The following is a 19,923-nucleotide window of genomic DNA, read 5'->3' as shown; positions in this document are numbered from 1 at the left end:
AGGTGGAAGGGCTGAGCTCCACCAGTCCATTTCCCTTTCACTTTCCCCCTCCCCTGTTTCATTATTAACCTCCTACATTTTCTCTGCCTTTACCAGTAAATTGCTTTGCAATCAGCATGGCATGGCAGGGCTAACCAGAGGCAGCCAGAGCCCTGCAGTGCTGGGCCAGCCAGGCAGTGACCACTCCTGCTCACAGCACTGACACCTCCATGCTATTTTCCCCACCTCCTCTGACCCCTCGAGATCAGAGGGCCCTGACCATAATGCTCAAGCAGTGAAAAAACACAAATCCTGCTGGACTTGCAGCTGGGGGAGAAACAACCTCAGGAGCTGGGAAAAGGAGCTGTCAGCCTTCATTATTAATATCCAGCTGTTAATATTTAATGTCATAAAACCGCGTCTCCCTCCGCAGCCTAGTCATCAGACATGCAGGGGTCACAGCAGCCAAAATCCTTTAGACAGACAATTCAATGTCCCTGTGCTTTAGCTGCATGCCAGGACTGCTAAAGGTGTTCTAGATGTATTTGAGATGAAATGCTAGAAGCTTTAATAAAGCCTGAGATTAAAAAAAAAAAAAAGAAAAGAAAAAAATAGGAAATGGAAAAAACAGTGGTCACATTCCTCCTGCCTTCCCAGCCAGCCCTGCTCACAACATTGACCCCATCCACGAAGCCAAAGGGCACCTGCAGCTGGAAAAAAATAAACAGGGCTGGCCAAAGCATTAGCACAGCACAGATATCACCCACCAGCATTAGCACAGCACGGACATCACCCACCCCTGCAGCTGCAGGGCCAACCCAGTGCTGCTCTGGGCTTGGAGTCCAGACACAGAGGGAAGGTTTGAACACGAGACAGAGAGAGGGCCAACATTTAAATCCTTCAGACTACTAAAGCCAGTTGATGCTGCAGGAGGAAAAGGCCATGTAGTCCACCCCAGCCCATGTTCCCAGGTGCTGTGGCACACACTGAGGAGCACCAGACAAAGCACACCAGGAAATGCTGTCCGTCGAGTGTTTGATCTCACAGCAGATGAGACAGAGAGGGCCTCTATCATGGTGGGCAGGCAAGGGACATTTCAGTGGTTATTTTCAGAGCCTTCACCCTCACAGCTTCACAGAAGGGCCAAACACCAGCATGGCTTGCAGGCAGCTTTCCCCTCAGCGGGTGGCACCTCTGCTGGCACAGAGCCAGGGTCCTGCTCCCTGCTGCAGATCCCGGGCTCTCCCTGCCAGCGATTCCGCCTGCGCTGCCAACGCTGCCACTAAAGCTGCCTCGCAGTATTAATTTTTAAAGACTCCTTCCTCCTCCTGGGCATAGATTCCGAGACAGCTCCAGAAGCCCACACAAATATACCAGCGCAGCCGAGCAGCCAAATGCGTCAAAGGAGATTTTAAGGGAGAATGGGGGAATAAAAAGCACAGCCAGAATGTTTTGGCATGCAGCGCAAAGAGAAGCGTGGCACCACATGCAACATCTGCTACCCTTTGGCCTTCCCTGCCTCTCCTGTTTCCACCTGTAAGCTCAAGATTGATTTCTTTCTTTTCTTTACAGAGCAGTGTAGTCAGAGGGGCTGGAGCACCCCAGGCAATGAAGAAATATAAGTAATGAGAATCCTCCGAATATGTTAGTCTGCATGACATGAAGACAGCTCAGACGGTCCTCAAAGAATTGGTCAGGTCCAGCAGAGCTCATTAGCTCTGGCTTGGGGCTACTTCTCCAGACCTGGCTTAGCAGGAGCTCCCAGGTGTCTGCGAGCTGCGCTCTGGGCTCCAGGCCACCACATCAGCCCAGCCCTGGCCTTTGCTGGAACTGTGGCTCGATATAGCACAGTCCCTCAGTGAGGGGAAGGGCTGCAGAGCCCTGCAGAGCACCATGCAGAGGTATCCAAGTGACTCTCCACAAAACAACCTGTCTGCAGTTGTGCCTGTGCTGAGATGAAGGTGTTTAACCTATCTGGGTTTGAGCTGGCTTCATGCAGTGCCTCTGTCCTCCAGCCCCAATTTGTGGGTTTAGGAACACAATGCAGAGACACCCCAATAGCCCTGCCTACAAAACCATCTTGGGTTGGCAGGGATCAGTAGCACAGCCTGAGCACTCTGGGGACACAAGGGGCCTGCATCCCTTTTAGTCTGGAAGCAGTCAGCTGAGTCCTCACAGCACAGGGACAGAGTCCAGCTCAGGCTCTTATGCACAAAGGAAGTTCCTACTTCTTATGGATAACCCACAAACCAATTAGACTGCCTGCAGTGAGGTCCTGACAGCAAGTGGATACTAAAAGAGGGTGGTTATGACTGTGGTCAAGTGTGACAAGCAGGACAAGTCAAATCTCCCCTTCTGCCACACTCTGACATGGTAAGGTAAAAGTGACTATTTACAGACAGCATCTCCCTGCCTATGGGTGACAGTAACTTCAGACAACTCTTGCAAACTAGGAACTAGTGAACTCCAGCAGTTAATTATAGTAAATATTTACATAACAGCTGGGCCCTTCAAATTTAGAAGGAATAGTCAATGCAAGGACATGCCCTTTAACCATCCCATTTTATTACACAAATCACCAGGGAGCCCAGCACAGTAAGATTTGCAAATGAAGTGTTTGATATTGGCTGAGACATTAAACTACTTACCTCGTGCTATAAAATGCATAGGTACAGTACATCATTCTTTTTGCAGGAATTTCAACCCCATTTACTTTAGTTAACTCTTCCTCGGCACTTAATATTTTGTGTGCTAGAAAGAAACACAGTACATAACCCTGAATAGACTGGTGCCACCACTGTAGCAGAGTCTGGCTTAAAATAAAAATGTTTTCCCCTTTGCTGTTACTAAATTTGGCATCGCTTATGTAGATTCTATTGATGTGTCTAATCTGCTTAACATCCTCAATGTTCTCCTATTAGCTGGTTGCTTGGGAATTTCCCTTACATGAAAGAATCTGCTTCTGACCCATCCCATGCTTTCTCCACACACACACAGGGTAATTAAAACAGGTTCTGTAAGAGGAGTAATACGTTGTTATCCAGAATGACTTGGTACTCAGGAGCATTGTATCAAATCCTGTAATAGGCAAAAGCTGTGGGTGCTGGGACCTGTGGGTGCATGGTTTCCAGACAGAGCACAGTTTTAAAAGGATCAGGGTCTGAGTTTGGAAATCTGAGTCAGCCCCAAGCACCCTCGGCTGGCAGGACTCAGATGTGCCTTGGGTAGGGTGTAATCTATACCAGGAGCAAGATGAGATGCTGACAACTCTCAGGAGCCCCCAGCTGTGGCCAGTGGCTGGAGTAACTCCAGAAATACCTGGAGACAAAGCATGATGAGCTGATCATCTTCAGGAGCTCAGAGTGGAGGAAAGGGGAAAGGAATGAAACACAAAAATCCCAGAAGATATTTCCTTCTCACCAGTACAAAAAATTGCATTCCCAGATGCACAAATCAAATATGGGAAGGGGTTGACCATGGTCACATTAGGCATAGTTTTAGGTGGTCCATAAAAGAGTTCTTCTTACCGAAATGTTATCCCAGATGGTATTTACTGCTCTATGACTTCCTTTCTAGAGATTTTTGTGTTACCTTAGGGAGGAAAATGCTGAAAGGTATCATAAGTCAAGGTGCAAAAGTGTGCAGTGTAAAATTAGCTGAGAAGAGAGGATGAAGCAGCCCAAGAAATGGTCAGGCTTAGCCAAGGGACAGCTGCTGCAAAATCAGGAACCCAAAGGACTTAATGGATGGGGGTTTTGCATGCATCAGAAACCTTCTGCCAGGCTGGCTGATTTATGTGGCTGAGAAGGCTCAGATGAACCCTCCCTCCTGAGCTTGCTCATAACATTATAGGGTAGGCTAAGAGGGTTACTCAATGTTATTACTGCTGTTGCTGTTGTTTATTTATTAATGCATCTGTATCAGAGACCGTGGCTGATCCTGGGAGCCTCGCTGTGCTACGTGCACGGGATGCAGAGCAAGAAGGAGCAGCTCCTGCCCAAGAGAGCTCCAAGTTTAACTCCCTTTCCCCCCAGAACCAGAGCAAGCCCCCAGAGCTATCCCAGGGACACAGATCCCCCTCTTCGCTGCCATGTTAGCCACTTATTATTTCCCAGCATAAATATGCTTTATAGAGAAATAAAGTCTGCAGTTCTGAAAAGGAAGTGCTCTCACACACCCGCTTCCCATCTATAAAGCCCCATGATTTGGCATCTCAGGTTAAAGGATGAAATTATGACACCAGAATTGACTTTAGAGTTTCTGATGCTTCCTTGGATGATTGCTTCTATAACTTATAGAGACAGGGGAGCGTTTGTATTCTACTGAACATATAAATTAATATCCATACATGAAAACGATGTGTAGACAGCACGACAGGGGCAGGGATGAGTTTGCTACAGTGAAGAACACCAAAGGAAGGGCTTGTCAGCAGAAGTTTCTGTTGTATTTGGAGTGTTGTAGTGAGAGTCTGCAAGAGTAATGAAGTAAAATAAAAGGGGTTTGTACTTGACTTGTTAAAGCAGCTGAGAAATTAATGGTATTTTCCATCATCATGCCATTTGGGGGAAAGTCCTATTGAAAATAAATGTACATTTTTATTTTTGCTGGTGGATATAAACCAGAATTTCCTACTTTCATGTGCTCTGTATGTTTTATGCCATGAGCAGGGCAGGTTATTTTGTGGCCTAAAGAATATATGTAAAGGTATTGGAATCTGGTCTTATAATGCATAAGAGATAAGGTTCTCTTGCTCATGCTTGCTAAAAGTTTTATTTTAGTCTGTTGTGGCAGAGACAACATTGTTTGATTTTGCTTCTTCCCTATGTTTCTAACAGTAGCAATATTATATGTGTTGAGAAGAAATTGGAGCAAAATAAGAAAGAGAATACCCCAACCCCTGCACATCCCATGGATTTCAAAACCTGTAAAATTCACACCAAAGTTTTAAAAGCAAAGGGGATGGAAATTGTAGCCCCACTGAAGTCATGGAAAGCTCTCAGTGAGGGACAGGAAGCAGGAGCTGGATTTCACCACATCCCCTGACACTGTCTTACATTAGAAACACCAACCAGGATCTTTCTGTTCCTCTCACCTCTGACCCAAACCTTTTTAAAAATTAAAATAAAACGTTAGAGATGCAGCATCAAAGGGCTGGAGGCACAAAGGAAACGTGGGCCTGCTCCTAGCCCTACCCCCTGGCAAGGCTGTGATGCTGATGAGCCCAGGCAGCAGGTAAAACATTCCTGTCAGTGCCATCAGGAGCAGCAGAGGGGCTGTGTGACACCTGGACCAGATGGAGGCTTTGGGCTGCACTGCAAGGTTCAGGTTGTCCCCAGAGCTGATGGCAAAGCCATGTGCCAGTTTGTTAGTCTGGAGAGCTCGAAGCCATCCTGGGAGAAACCCTTATCCCACATAAATCGTCTGGAGTTGATGGATGGCAGGAGGCTCAACTATAAAAATCTCAGCCAGAAACATGATAAATAGTTGCATCCTGTTAAAAATAGGCAGCAGAGCAGCAGGCACATGCATTGGCTGAGGAGGATTGCCAGTCAATGACTGAACTGCCAAGGCATTTTGGCGTTCAGCTTCAGAACAGGCTTTCAGGCTATTCTTGCAAGTGAACAACCTCTGTAGTAACCTGGTTTTCAGTACACATTGAATTTCCTCTGGGTACCTCAAGAGCTGGCAGAAGAAAGCTCAGAAGAATGTTTTGGTTGACTCTGGTTTTTGTATATAGCAGGTACTGCAGCCAGCTTCTTTTGGCCAAAATCGAGTTTTTCCCTGTGGGCATCATTTAAATGTGTTTGCTTTACCACCAAATCCTTGTTTTGTATAAAGTACTCAAGGGGAAAAGTTGCCTCCTCCAGCAGAGCTCCTGCATTTACTGTACCAGTAGCGTATTTGCATGGCGCCTGCTGCATTGGAGGCTCAGACTCCCAGAGTGCAGGTAATAAACAAACATTACTGTGAGCTTTCTGGAGCAACTCTCTCTCCCTCATAAGAACTTCTATAAAACAGTTTGCTCGATTACAGACGGGAAAGCAAACCTTTCAAAAAAATCCTCTCAACACTTAGAACTACAAGCTAAGTACGTCAGTCACATGTGGTTTGCTCTTAAGCAGAACCAATAAAACCTTGCAAATTTCAGTTGTAGACCTCAAAACATCCTGTCTGTGACACTTGAAACTTTCTCTCACCAAGAAATTTCCACAGTAACGTTCCAAATCTTTCCCTAGCCCATAGTCTCCAGGCTGTTCTAGCTTCAGGTCTCTTCCATTTAAAGCGACTTTAAACGCCCAAACCCAGTCTTAAACACTCCTCCTTAAACCCAAACCCAGTCCTCTTTTCATCTCTGCAGTGCCCTCCCCCTGCCCTGTTTCTACCATGCTTCCATGTGCCCTCACATCACTTTTCCAGCCTTTCAGCTTGGCATGAGACAGCACATGCTGTGACTCAACCAAAAATATGTAGATTTGGATGGGGGAGTTGTCAGATGCCAGTGAACACGGGCAGCATCCTCTCTCCAGCTTTTCTTTGGTGGAAGCACTAAGTGGTGTCTTTCTTCCCCAAGTGCTGCCATGGCCCTGGACCTCTGCCAGATTTGATTCCATGCTGACCAGTGGAGCCCAAAAGCTCATAGCTGGGGACTAGCAGATAAACAGTGTGTTTGTGTAACTTTTGTGTCCCTAGGAAACAAGGCTGAAAACAGAAATATGAACTATGTCCATGTTTACAGATATCTTTCTTGCTAATATTTCTGCTGAACTTGCCCCTGGGACTCCGAGCAGCTCTATGATAAACACTGCGTAAACAGATAGGGATGGTCTCTACTCCAGTTAAAGAAGACAAAGTATGAAAATCTATGCCATTCAGCTACTAAAAAATTGTAAAAGTTGCTCTTGTAAATAAGCAGTGAGGAATAAATTACACAAAAACATGACACACAAACACATGGATAGTTTCAGGCTGGGATCATCCGTATCTGATCTGCTGAAAACAAAGATAGATACAAACTTGTCCCATCTGAACCCAACTTTAAAAACACAGTATTGTGCTTTCACAGTAGCTCAAATGTTAAATATAAAGCCTCATTTATCTCAAGAGGGAATGCTAATGAAAGGGGTAAGACTTAAAGCACATGTCTTGTAGGGCATCAAGTTCCCAACTTCAGACTTGCAGCAGAAGCTTATCCTGTCTAGAGATTCACTACTCCACTGGCTTGCCATCATATATCTGTCATATAATATCTGTCTATATCTATCTATAATATCTGTCGTATTTTCCTCAGTATCCATTCAGGACACTCATTGGTAGGGGGGCACTTGTCTTAAAAATCCAGTTGGCCCAGGCTTGAATCCCTGTGGGTGCAACATCTCGTGTTGCTGTTTCACTTCACTTTTCCCTGGAGCAGTGACTGACACCTTGCTCAGCCATAGCTCAGGGAGATGCCACAGAATTAGCAATCATCTTAGCTCTAGTGTCAGCTATACAGTCCTGAGCTTGATGGCCAGGTCACTTTGCTAGGAGATCTGCCCAAATTAGGTAGGGTGAGGCTTTGAAAACAGGTTTTCCATCTGTTGAAAGACTGCTCTAACCAATGGATGGTGGGTGGAACTTGCCCACAAGCTCAGGAAGTAGCTAAGTGGGGAACATGGGCCTCTCAGCTTACCTAACGAGAAGCCTGAATTGCCTCAGCTGATTTGGGCCTCACCATAAAAATTTGGTACATACATGAGCTGAATCAGACCAGACTTGTTCCCCACCAAGGCTCTGCAGAACACTCAGTCACCTTTCTTTTTCTTTGCTCCATCAGGAAGGAGTTAAGCAATTTAAAACTGTGCAGATCAGAGTGCACAAAACAGACTGAGCCTTTCCCACCAAGACTCCTTTTGCCATCCCAGGGAGCTCTAACATGCATGATTGGCTCAGTGTCAAGCTCCTAAAAGAGCCCCTTGTTGGTTACCAGCATTGGCAGGGCATGACTTGAGAACTAGGAATCCTGGTTTGCAAAATACTGCCATGCAAGTAGCTAGAAATTAACTAAACACATTGCAATGAAAATGGACATGTAGAGGTCCCCCTCATTGTTTAGTATGGTTTGGGATTTGAGGATTTTTTTTATTTTTTTGAAAGGAAAGAGGTTTTGGGTGGGTGTAGAAGACTTGGCAGTGAAGCACCAGGACAGCCAGCCAAAGAGACAAGCAGGATTTCCATTTTTACCTCTCTTGCCTTTAATCCCAGGTTTCCTGCAGCTAAATCTATGGGTAGGGATGTAGGGAGGGAAATCTACACTTATTTATTTCTGGAAATTAGGATGAAGTCATTATGGTCTGCACAGTATGTTTGCTATTACGAAGTTGCAGACTGAGCTAGAGAAAGGGCATTTAGTGGGAAATATTGTCAGCTGGCAGTCTCGGGCACTCGAGCACCCTCCATAACACGCGGAACGGAATCAATTTAAACCCAGTGAAAGGGACATTGTCTGATAAAGTAATTCCTCTTTGAACACAAGATGGCAGCCTTAAATAAATGCAACCCCGCACAGCTTTTAATCTTACACATCATTAAATTCCTAATTTACACATTATGTTTTCATGGGCCAACCCATAACTCATTAGTGTTGAACTCTTGAGTTGTAAAGACCAACACACTAGACAAATGTGGGCTTCTTTATCTGCTTTTCTTTGGGTGGCAGTTCTCTTTTAATTTACCACAGAGGCAGACTTCAAATTCAACATTAAGAAAGCTTTCTGATCTTGCATGCTTTGTGCATGCTCTACCCTAAAGAAAAACCTCTCTGATTACTGTTCTGTACCCACAGGTTTTACTGACAAAGTGTGGAATATGGAATGGGGAATACCATCTTTTTACAGCTTGTTCAAGATACTGGAGTTCCTTGAAAGATGAATCTTTCTGCAGGAGGATTTCAAGCAGGCCTTGAAGTCAAAACTAAGACAGACTGCAAACAACATAGGGTTTGGAGCTGGTATTCCCACTTTTCCACAAAACTTAACACACCAAATCATGTTTTGACCTCTTGTCTTTCCATTCTCTTGTCTGGCTGTTGTCTGAAAGAAATCACAAACGCCATCTGAGCAGGAGGGTCTCCACAGGGCTCCAGTACCATGACACTAGAAATAGTTCTACCAGAATGGATGGAAATGGCAAGACAAAGGCTATAATCACTTTCCCTGCCTTGGGAACTACAAGTCAAACATGTCAAAAGCGTAGAAGGAGCCTTTACAAACCTGGTACCACTGCTTTAGCATTGCCTGCAAGAACATAAATGGCTCTTGGAGCAGGTCAGACCAAGGGCCCTTCCAAGCCAGCCCCTGGTCTCAGATTCCCCATGCAGGCAGGGGCAGTGGGAAATGTGACTCATTATGTGGGGTCAAGGAGAGCAGAGCAGCAAGGCAAGGCTCTGAGCTAAGTTTGTTCTTCCTGGCTGGGCTGCACTTTATCACGGCCACAGGGCCACTGCTCTGCAGGAGCTGCTGCTTTGAGAGAGACAAACTCCAGCAGCACAAGGCCCTGCATGCCCTGATGGAAACTGGAACGAGGTTCACAAGAGGCTGGAAAGGCAGCTTATGCAAAAGAGAAGATCATCCCTTTCCACCAGAGCTGAACAAGCTTCTAGGGAAAGTCAGTGCTCCTCAGGGGAATGCTTTGCTACACTACTGTTCAAAAAAGGCCACAAACCTAAGGAGAGAGGAGGAATATTCATACCTCAAGTGTAAGCATTTGCAGGATCTCCTCCCTATCCTCCACTAAGCCAAATGGAGGCCATCCACAACCCCAGCAGAAGAAATCTTTATGAAAGTCCCCATCTATTCTCTTGCTACTCCTGTCTCCAGCAGCTCACAATGATTGCCCCACTGGGCACCTCACAGACCCTTCAGCTATTTTAGAGAATGGCAGTGCTGACCCAAGCCACCTGCCTGGAGCAGAGCTCCATGACCCCCATGGAATTAACTTCTTTTTCTTACAGGATGGATGTCTTCACCCCCACCAACTCCCTTTTTCTATTTGTTTTATTATACAGGCATTCATTTTTCTCTAGTTTTCTTCATCCCTTTCTCTTCCTTTTGGTGGACAAGAACATACAGTTATGTTCATGGTGAGTTGGTATCCACCTAAAGAGGAAAGGTCAGCAGAGAAAGAGGTAGCAACCAGTCAAAGTGCCTTTCTACTGACACCACCTTCCAAGTAGAACCTTCCAGAGAGCTTGTGGATGGTGAGGGACAGTGTGTAGCAGCAGGAGATGTTCTTGCGTGCCAAATAAAGGAAATCTGGCTCTTTCCTGAGACTAAACCATCTGGGGAGGGAGGTGGGCTTGTGACATCAGCTGCACATCAGCCTCAGCAGGTTTTGCTTCAATTTCTGGCATAGATTTACAGATATGATTTAAAGTCAAACTGGGCTTCCCTATGTCTTACTTTACTCCTAGAGGAAATGAATCTAGCATTTGGAGCATTTACAGGAGTCCACTCCATGCTCCTGCAAACACATTGAGACCTGGAGACCCAAGTTGCATTCTTGTCCTTTCCCCTCATCTTCCCATCAGAGATTGCTCTAGAGGCCTAATGTGATCCCCAGCAACATCTGTACACTTCTTAAGGCCATCATTTTAAAACAATGCATTGCACAAGCATACCAGGAAAGGATGGATTCCCTTTGTGCTTAAAGCACAGCAGGAGGCCCTTGAAGATCTAGGTTCCATTCTCAGTTCTGCCCAATAGTTTGAACAGGTCATTCAATCTTTTGGAGCTCCCAGTTCCCCTTTATGAGAGGGAGCAGCTCTTGATGGGAACGCCTGCCAGGATTAATGCCCACAACACCAGAGAGGTGAGGGCTGCATTGCTAAGCTGCACGACAGCCAGTGCTCTCCTTGCCGTGCCAAGTCTCCTGCACTCCTGCCAGGGATGGGGCACAGCCTCCAGAGGTGGCAATTAGAGCCCTGCCAAGTATTACAGTGATGCGTGGCACACGGCACGGCCACACCTCCTTGGCAGGGCGCCTCTGCAAACAGGGCTGAGCCACAGGACAGCTCCCGGGCAGGGCAGGGTCCCTGCAGGCAGCCCCGGGTGGCTGCAGGGCCAGGGCAGCCTCGGTGCCCCACGTCCTGCTGCCCCTTCTGCTGCCTGAGCAGGGCAGGGGGGCTGCCTGCACCCTGCCTGCACCCTGCCTGCACCCTGCCTCTGCTGCCTGCACCCTGCCTCTGCTGCCCACACCCTGCCTGCACCCTGCCTGCACCCTGCCTGCACCCTGCCTGCACCCTGCCTACACCCTGCACCCTGCCTACACCCTGCACCCTGCCTACACCCTGCACCCTGCCTGCACCCTGCCTGCACCCTGCCTCTGCTGCCTGCACCCTGCCTCTGCTGCCCACACCCTGCCTGCACCCTGCCTGCACCCTGCCTACACCCTGCACCCTGCCTACACCCTGCACCCTGCCTGCACCCTGCCTCTGCTGCCCACACCCTGCCTGGCCTGCCTGTGCCACCCTGCCTACACCCTGCCTGCACCCTGCCTCTGCTGCCTGCACCCTGCCTGCACCCTGCCTGCACCCTGCCCCACTGCCCACACCCTGCCTGCACCCTGCCTGGAGCCCGCACCCTGCCTCTGCTGCCTGCACCCTGCCTGCACCCTGCCTGCACCCTGCCTACACCCTGCCTGCACCCTGCCTACACCCTGCATCCTGCCTACACCCTGCCTGCACCCTGCCTACACCCTGCACCCTGCCTGCACCCTGCCTGCACCCTGCCTGCATCCTGCCTGCACCCTGCCTCTGCTGCCTGCACCCTGCCTGCACCCTGCCTGCACCCTGCACCCTGTCTGCACCCTGTCTGCACCCTGCCTGCACCCTGCCTCTGCTGCCCACACCCTGCCTCTGCTGCCTGCACCCTGCCTGCACCCTGCCCACACCCTGCCTGCACCCTGCCTCTGCACCCTGCACCCTGCCTGTGCCACCCTGCCCCACTGCTCACCCTGCCCACCCTGCCAGGCTGACCTACCCTGCCCACACTGCCCACACTACTCCACTGCCCATCCTGCCCACTCTGTCCCACTCTGCCATGCTGCCCACCCTGCCCACACCCTGCCCACACCCTGCCTGGCCTGCCTGTGCCACTCTGCCACTCTGCCCCACTGCCCACCCTGCCCACCCTGCCCCATGCTGCCCATCCTGTCCCACTGCCCACTCTGCCCTCCCTGCCCCACTGCCCACCCTGCCTGCAGTGCCCAGCCTGTGGCACTGCTCAGCCCTGCAGTGCTGCTCCCCTGAGGCTCACAGAGTCCCCCACACCCTTCTGTTGCCCACAGCCCCTAGCTCTGCACAGCCCCTCTCCAGCCAGCCCCTCCATCACCTCCAGAGTCAGCACCTCCCCAGTGCCTGCCCTGCTACTGACACCCACACACAGAGCCTGGCACAACCCACCTGGCCATATGGACCAGCAGCCAAACACAATTTTCCCCTCATCCACAGCCCCTCTGCAGGCTCCCATCTGCCCTCTTTGCTTTCACACAGGGCTCAGACAGCCCTTTACACGAGGGCCAGCCTCTGCAAGCCTCACCAGAATACAGACTAGACATACCCTTCAGCTACACTGCCAGAGACAGCCCCTCACACCACACAGAGGGCTCCCCCTGCTCCCTCTCTTCTGGCCTCCTGTGCATACCAGACTTGCTCCACACCCTTCACAGACAGACCCCTTCACTCCCAAACGCAGCCACAGACACCTGGAGCATGCTCACACCTGTGGATCCAGAGCTGCAGAGGCACAAATCATTGATAGGTACAGGCAGGAGGCTGAGTGGAAAGGCAGCAAGGAGGTGTGATCAGTGGAAGGAGACCTTTAGGGTCTGTCACAAGCCAGTGTGCTGCCTTTTAGGAAATGCTGTTACCACGTTTGCAGCTGCATCCACCTCGGTGAGACACCAGCAACGTCACCAGGTTTCATCTGTACTCACCACTTGCCTGTGCCCCCCTGACATTTATCTTCCAGGCACTCCTCCAGCACTGCTATAATGGACAAACCCTATGGCAGAAGCAAATGCTCAGAATCACAAATATCCCTCCACCAGTCTGGCTCTGCACGTGCACACACACACAGGTCCTGGCTCCAGGGCTGTGCTGCATCACTCCAAAGCAATCCCCACCTCATTCAATACCTGTGCGCTTTACAGAGCATTCTTCTGCAAGCATCCCAAATACAACCCCTACACTTCCACAGGAGCAGCTTCCCAAACTCTCCATGCAGCCTGAGCAACACAAATGCATCTACACATTCCATATGGATTCTCATGTTATCCAAGTCAACAGTGGTCTACTGGCAGGGCAAGTTACACTGTGGTTGCAAAACCAAGAAACAGATCCCTCAGTTCATCATTAGAGGTAGATGAAGTCTGCTGGGAATGGAGACTGGGATTGCTTAGGGCTTTATTCAGCTTATTCATCTGTCCACTTGTATTTAACAAATTATTTTTAAAATGTAATATTTATTTCTATTTTTGCAGCATTGTATCTGATGTTGTATGAAAATAGATCTATTTTAAATAGATCTATCATAGGCTGACCCTTGCACCAAGCAGAATATATCCTAAGTAAGAAGTCACAACAACCTGTAAATAATGGAGATAATAGCATATGCAGAGTTGTTCTGTTTTCTCCTCTGGCTGTATATACCCCATGATTTTACTTTCAGAATCACTTCTCATGTTTAACACTGCTTTTTGCCTTCCTGCACTTTGGGCACTAGGAAAAAAAAAACCCCAAACAACAGGTTTTTTTCTCTCTGTCATACTGGTGGCATAGTCAGCTCTGCCTTGCTTTTCCCTGGCCTCCATCACCAGTTTCTGGCCACAGGTAGTGCCTTTGGTGGGATTTCACCCCATTTTATGCCCTTTCCATTGTCACAAGGTCGGGTCACTTCCTTAAAAGTAACCTGCTGTGGTCAAGGTTGTTTTTCTTGACCTGGTTTATTGCCTTTTAAATGTTTTAGTGTTTTGCCTGTTCCTCAGGTTGAGCACAGGATGTTTGTTGCACTGGTAAGAGGTTAGTACTGCGAAGCCTAGGGAGTGATATATGGATGGTTCATGCTTTCTTTTGGATTTAATTTTTCATCCTCTAGTGCTCTGTGGTGAAAGGAATGTTTGCTGCTTGCCTAGGGAGACACCTGACATTTAGACTTTATCTTCTGTAAAGGCTTGGGCCAAAATTCTCTTCTCTGACTTTGGGGATGGCAGTAAAGGGCACAGAGTTGAAGTGAAGGGGGGGACAAAGAGGGATATGTGTCTTGTGATACCAGGCCACAGTAAGGAACTGTGCAGCCCTCTGATAAAAGTCAGTTCCTCCAATATAAATGGGGTTTTCATCCCCAGGCACCGTGCAGAAATTCCTCAGCCCCAGAGTACTGATGGGCCTGGGGATGGAGGAGAAGAAAAGAGGAGCAGCTTGGGCTACAGCATCCTGCTATGATGTTCTAACCAGGGCAGTGCTCAAATTCTGGCTTTGGAGCTTCCACAGCCCCTGCACACCCAGGTAAAATACAAAGGCTGAAGAAAAGGTAAAGAATCTTTCCCTGGAATAGCTCTTGCTTAAGCTCAAAGTAATGAGAGTTTCCTTTTTCTTTTTTTTTTCTTTTTTTTCTTTTTTTTCTTTTTTTTCTTTTTTTTTTTTTTTTTTTTTTTTTTTTTTTTTTGATGAGTACTAATTTTACATTGTCCTAACCTCATTTTGCTGCCCCTGCCTCTGGGTTTATCTCATGTCTGGAGTCAGGAATGTTGATTTAACAGAGACAGATCTGACAGGAGCAGAAAGAAAAAGGACAGGACACCTTTCTGGAGATAACCCTCCAGTGTAAGATAGGTGTGTGAATCTCACCCTCTCCCTCCAGAGCATTCACTTTCCCAGAGCTAAACACATAGGCTTGCAGAAACTCTCCTCTTAGGTGCTTACATCTGCTTTGCTACCTGGGCAGGAAACACCAAGAGATGCTGTGCTGGTCTTCCCACAGCTCTTCATTCCTTGCTTTCCCTACCCCAACCAGCCACAGCCCCAGAGGACAGTTTTGAAGAGGAGAGCAGTTCTGTGAGAACATGAATGGTTGACCATAGGTCAAAGAAGCCAGGAGAGGTGTCTTCTGGTAGTGAAAGGTTGAAAGTTTGTGTTCCCCACCTGTGTGTGCCCACACCTGCCCCTCCCAGTTGTTCAGATATCTGAGCTGCAGTAATTGATGGTCCATTAATAGCAAAAAAGCCCCCTTGGCACAATTGCTAAAAGAGGTATGAACTTTCTGTAAATGGCACTGGTTTATAGTTGTTGGAATAAATGCTACTTAGATGGTTTCCCAATTTAAATAAGAATTTTGTGTCTTCCTTCATGTGCTCAGTGTGAGGAAGGATTGGTATGGCTGCAAGCTGCATTTTTGCTGGCCTTCCTGTGAATAAGCAGTATCTGCTTTGCAGAACTGCAGGTGAAGGTCTTCTGCATGATTCTTTTATTTCATCAAGTCTAAGACAGACCTGCAGCAAGAAGGACTCAGTTATGCTCTGCCCAGTTCTTTTTTTATCAGAAATTTCACTTGCAGGTTGTGTCTGTCAGGTGGATCCTCCATAGCACAGAAAGGCTGGGGAGCTTTCCCTGCCACGCTTTGAAAGGAGAACGTCCTCAGTCTAGCAGAACTTAGAGGGTGTTTAATTTCCACCTCACTGAAATGGAGTGGTGCTTGTTTTAGAGGTTCTGTGAAACACTGTTGTTGTTGTTGTTGTTGTTGTTTTCCCAGCTGACCTTTGGAGGCAGCAGGTTGCTATGGGGATCACCTCACGGGGTGGGAGCAGGAACCTGCACCTACAGACACACTGGGGGCTCCATGCTGCACCTGTGCCACTGGGAACTGCTCACAGAAATATGGTACCTGATTCACTAACACATAGGAAATCAAGCTCCAACTCACATCCTTTTATTTTCCTGTATTGTTGGGCAAAAATAACTTTTCTCTAAGTTAGTTACTTATTTTCAATGGTGCCATAGGTTTTGTTTTCTATTAGCAAATATAACTTGGAGCAAACTGAGGATCAGTCCTGAAGAGCTCAGGTTAAGCCAAGGGTTTAAGCTATACATATTTATGATGTAATTACTCTCTTCTTTTCCCCCCCCCCCTTGTTTTTTGTGGTTTTTTTATCACCTGTAAGGTAAAAGTATGTCAGTTGTTAATTCCTCCTGGAGAAATCCAATACAAATTCAGCAACACTTTGCTGTTGGACAGATGGCTGAAAGGAAATGATTAATCTACTAACCTTGGATTTAGGAGATATGGATTTGGGTATCTGCTTGCTGCAGATTTTCCATGTGACACTGATGCGTGAATATCCTCGAATATGGCCACTGGCCTCTGTGCTCGAGTTCACAGGCTGCAAAACAGCACCACCCCGTCTCTCAGGGCAAGGGGAGAAGAGAGAAGGCACATGGCCTCAGCCAGGTAATCCCAGCTTCTTTACAAGGGCATCTGCTGGCCCACAGCAGCAGGGTAAAAGCAGAAGGTGGCTGGGAATGAGTGTGGAAGAGAAAGTGATGGCAAAATATTTTGTTACAGTTTTGGGGTGGCGCAGACGTACGCTACAAACTGAGGCTGTTTGCAGGGATGGGTTCCACACAAGAGCCTGGCAAAGGCAAGGCTATTTTCAGGAAACTAGACCATAATTTGCAACTGCTCCTGCTGACACAGATTTTTCTATAGTTTCATGTCTCAAGCACACTTCTGTTTTGTATGGGCATAATTAGTGCCAGTGACTGTCTCCCAAGGGAGCGTCTGAACTGGAATTCAGCCATCCTGGAGATACAATATCAGGAGAAGGTTATCTAAGAAAACAGGTACATCCTCCTAATCCCCATCCTCCTTCCTCATATCCCATATGCAACATCCTTCACACAGTCCCAAGTATTTATTATTTCCTCAGCTATTCCAAAGGACAGACCCAATATTTTGCACCCCACATGCAGCATGACACACACCATAGGTTGACACCACATCCAATCTTCCAACATTTGTTTACATTCACTGTCTCCCCTCCCTTTCCAAAACAAGTCTTCTCTGCCTTTTTGGTGAAAAATCCATCCTCAAAAGTATTTATTTGGTTTAAGTGAATACAGAAACCAGGTCTTCAAACTGCTGTCTTTTGCAATTTCCTGAGCCAGCCCCACTTCTCTGCACAATTCATCACTGCTTTCTTTGTGCTCTGCCTGCTCTACCCCCAAGAAACATTCAGAGACATTGAGTACAGCCTTGAAAGCACACATGCCTGCACATGGCTGTGTCTACACCTCCTGAGGCTGTATGGGCTGAATTCTCCAGGATTTGGAGCTGCGGGGAGGAATGCATCCAGCAGACACGTCACAGGCAGGGGCCACGTGGAGTATTGCCAGAGTTAAGTGTTAAAGTTGATATGTTGGAGAGAAAAATCACAAACATTCCCCAGCAACTGTCATCATGGTCCATCTCCAAGAAGGGCTTCACATCTGGGAAGAAACTGCCTGCGGGTAATTGGGTTTGCTAGAGTTGCCTCTCTAATTAATAAGTGATTTGACTTGGAGATTGGAAATAATAGTTGAAATGAGGGCATAAGCACAGGGGCACTGGGGCTGCTCTTGCTGTACTGTTCAGAAAGGACTTTCCTGCACAATCTAATGACACTGTATGGGAGTTTGAGGAATGTGAAGTTGTTTGCCCAGGAGACCAACAATGTGATAATATTGGCATATAACCTTCTAGTATTTGAGTAATTAGTTGCTTAGCTACTTTGGATAGGTCATTATTTTGCAAACTGGAAACATTTGCAAGTGGTGATATTTTCCTCGGTATGGTGAAAGAGCTAAACCTATTCTGGCAGTGTACAACTCCTAGAAATATATATGCATAAATTGTTTCTAATGAGACCATCTGCCTTTTATAGCCCCTTTGGAACTAAATAGTACCCAAAGACCACTCTGTCTTTTAGATATCCGTGGTCAGGAAGGCTGCTCCTAGCAATAACAGCATGTAGCTTTTTGCAGCCAGAGAAGCTTTTTGATTCCTACATTTCAAGATGTGTTTGTGTGTGCGTGCATGATACTGCTTATATTTGTTAAAGTTGTTAGAAATCACTGTCCCAAATCTCTTAAGAGATAGCATCTGGTAACTCATCTGTTAAATTAGTAATTTCAAAGATAACAGAAAGTTCAATCTCTCAGTTACAGGGCTGGGGGCAGCTTGGCAAGGATTCTTCACCATGTCAGGATCTTTCTGTATTTGCAAAGAAGCGGCACTGTTTTAAAGGAATACCCTCAATTTAAAAGTCACAGCTGAGTTGCTCAGACTCAACATCTCACTTTGAGGTGCTCACATTTTGACACTGGTGTAAAAACTGTGTGACTTCCTGGGTGTTGTGTGCACAGCTCCCACTGAGCTCAGCATGCTGAGGACACAGTGGCTCAGCACCCCTCAGTCTCCAAGCAGCTGCTGTCCTGGTGCCCAAATCAGGCCTGGGCAACAAGTTTCTTCTTTTACTCATGTTTATAACCTCACATCAAGTACTACAAAAATAACAGGATTACCTGTAATTCAGCACTTGCCTGCTCCTTGCCTTCACTGGGCTGGAGCCGACTGACTGAGAATAGGGGAGTCAGGTGCTTTTCTTCACGTCAGGTTTTCTGTCATATCCCCTCTAAAGTCCTTCTATAGCAACACAGACCTTTAAAAAGCCTCCACCGACTGTTTGTTTGTTTGTTTGTTGCTTTACTCTGCAACCACGTGGATGCATCAGCTTTAGTCTGAGGATTTGTAAAGTCATGCTCCTGTGGTTTCTCTTTAAATACTGCCTGCAGTTTGTGTGGAGCAGACCTCAGGCATGTGCTGGGGACAGCCTGGCTGGGAGGGAGATCTGCAGGGCAGGGCAGGGTTGGGGTCACGTCCCCTGGCAGCTGCTGAGGCCAGCGGGAGGCCGGAGCCCTGGCTCCAGGCTGGCTCTGCCTGGGCATCCTGCGGGTGCTGGGTGGGCACACTGGGCAGGCTGGGTGGGCACTCTGGGTGTGCTGGGCACACTGGGCAGACTGGGTGTGCACTCTGGGTGTGCTGGGTACACTGGGTGTGCTGGGCACACTGGGCAGGCTGGGTGGGCACTCTGGGTGTACTGGGTGAGCACACTGGGTGTGCTGGGCACACTGGGAGTGCTGGGTGGCCACTCTGGGTGTGCTGGGCACACTGGGTGTACTGGGTGGCCACTCTGGGTGTACTGGGTGGGCACACGGGGTGTACTGGGCACACTGGGTGTGCTGAGCAGGCTGGGTGTACTGAGTGGGCACACTGGGTGTGCTGGGTCTGCACACTGAGTGTACTGGGCACACTGGGCAGGCTGGGTGGGCACACTGGGTGTACTGGGTGGGCACACTGGGTGTACTGGGCACACTGGGTGTACTGGGTGTGCACACTGGGTGTGCTGGGCAGTCTGGGTGTACTGAGTGGGCACACTGGGTGTACTGGGCACGCTGGGTGTACTGGGTGGCCATTCTGGGTGTACTGGGCACACTGGGAGTGCTGGGTGGGCACGGCAGGGAGTGAGCAGGGTTAGTGAAAGTCCTGGTGAAGGAGGAGGAGAGCTGCCCCTGCATGGAGGGACAGGAGGCCGGGCACGCAGCTCATGGAGCAGGGACACAGTGCTCCCACTGCTGAGGTGCTGAATGGAAAGGTCACCCAGGGATGGATTGGCTTGAGGCAGTTTCCTCTCCTTCCCGAGGAACCTCTTCCTCTCAGAGTGTGGCTTCAGCCCCAGAGCCCTCAGAAGCCTGGTGTCAGCACAGCCTCACCCTTTTTTGGATCAGCTCAGCTGAAATCCACGGGTGCCCGTGGGACAGTGCACAGGAGGGCTCTCCAGGCTGTACCTGGGAGGTGACCAGCCCTGAGGCAGTCAGAT

The sequence above is a fragment of the Agelaius tricolor genome, unplaced genomic scaffold (assembly GCF_023055355.1).
Source record: "Agelaius tricolor isolate 1412-34295 unplaced genomic scaffold, bAgeTri1.0.p SCAF_7, whole genome shotgun sequence".
Lineage (NCBI taxonomy): Eukaryota > Metazoa > Chordata > Aves > Passeriformes > Icteridae > Agelaius > Agelaius tricolor.
This window is presented reverse-complemented; position numbering follows the sequence as displayed.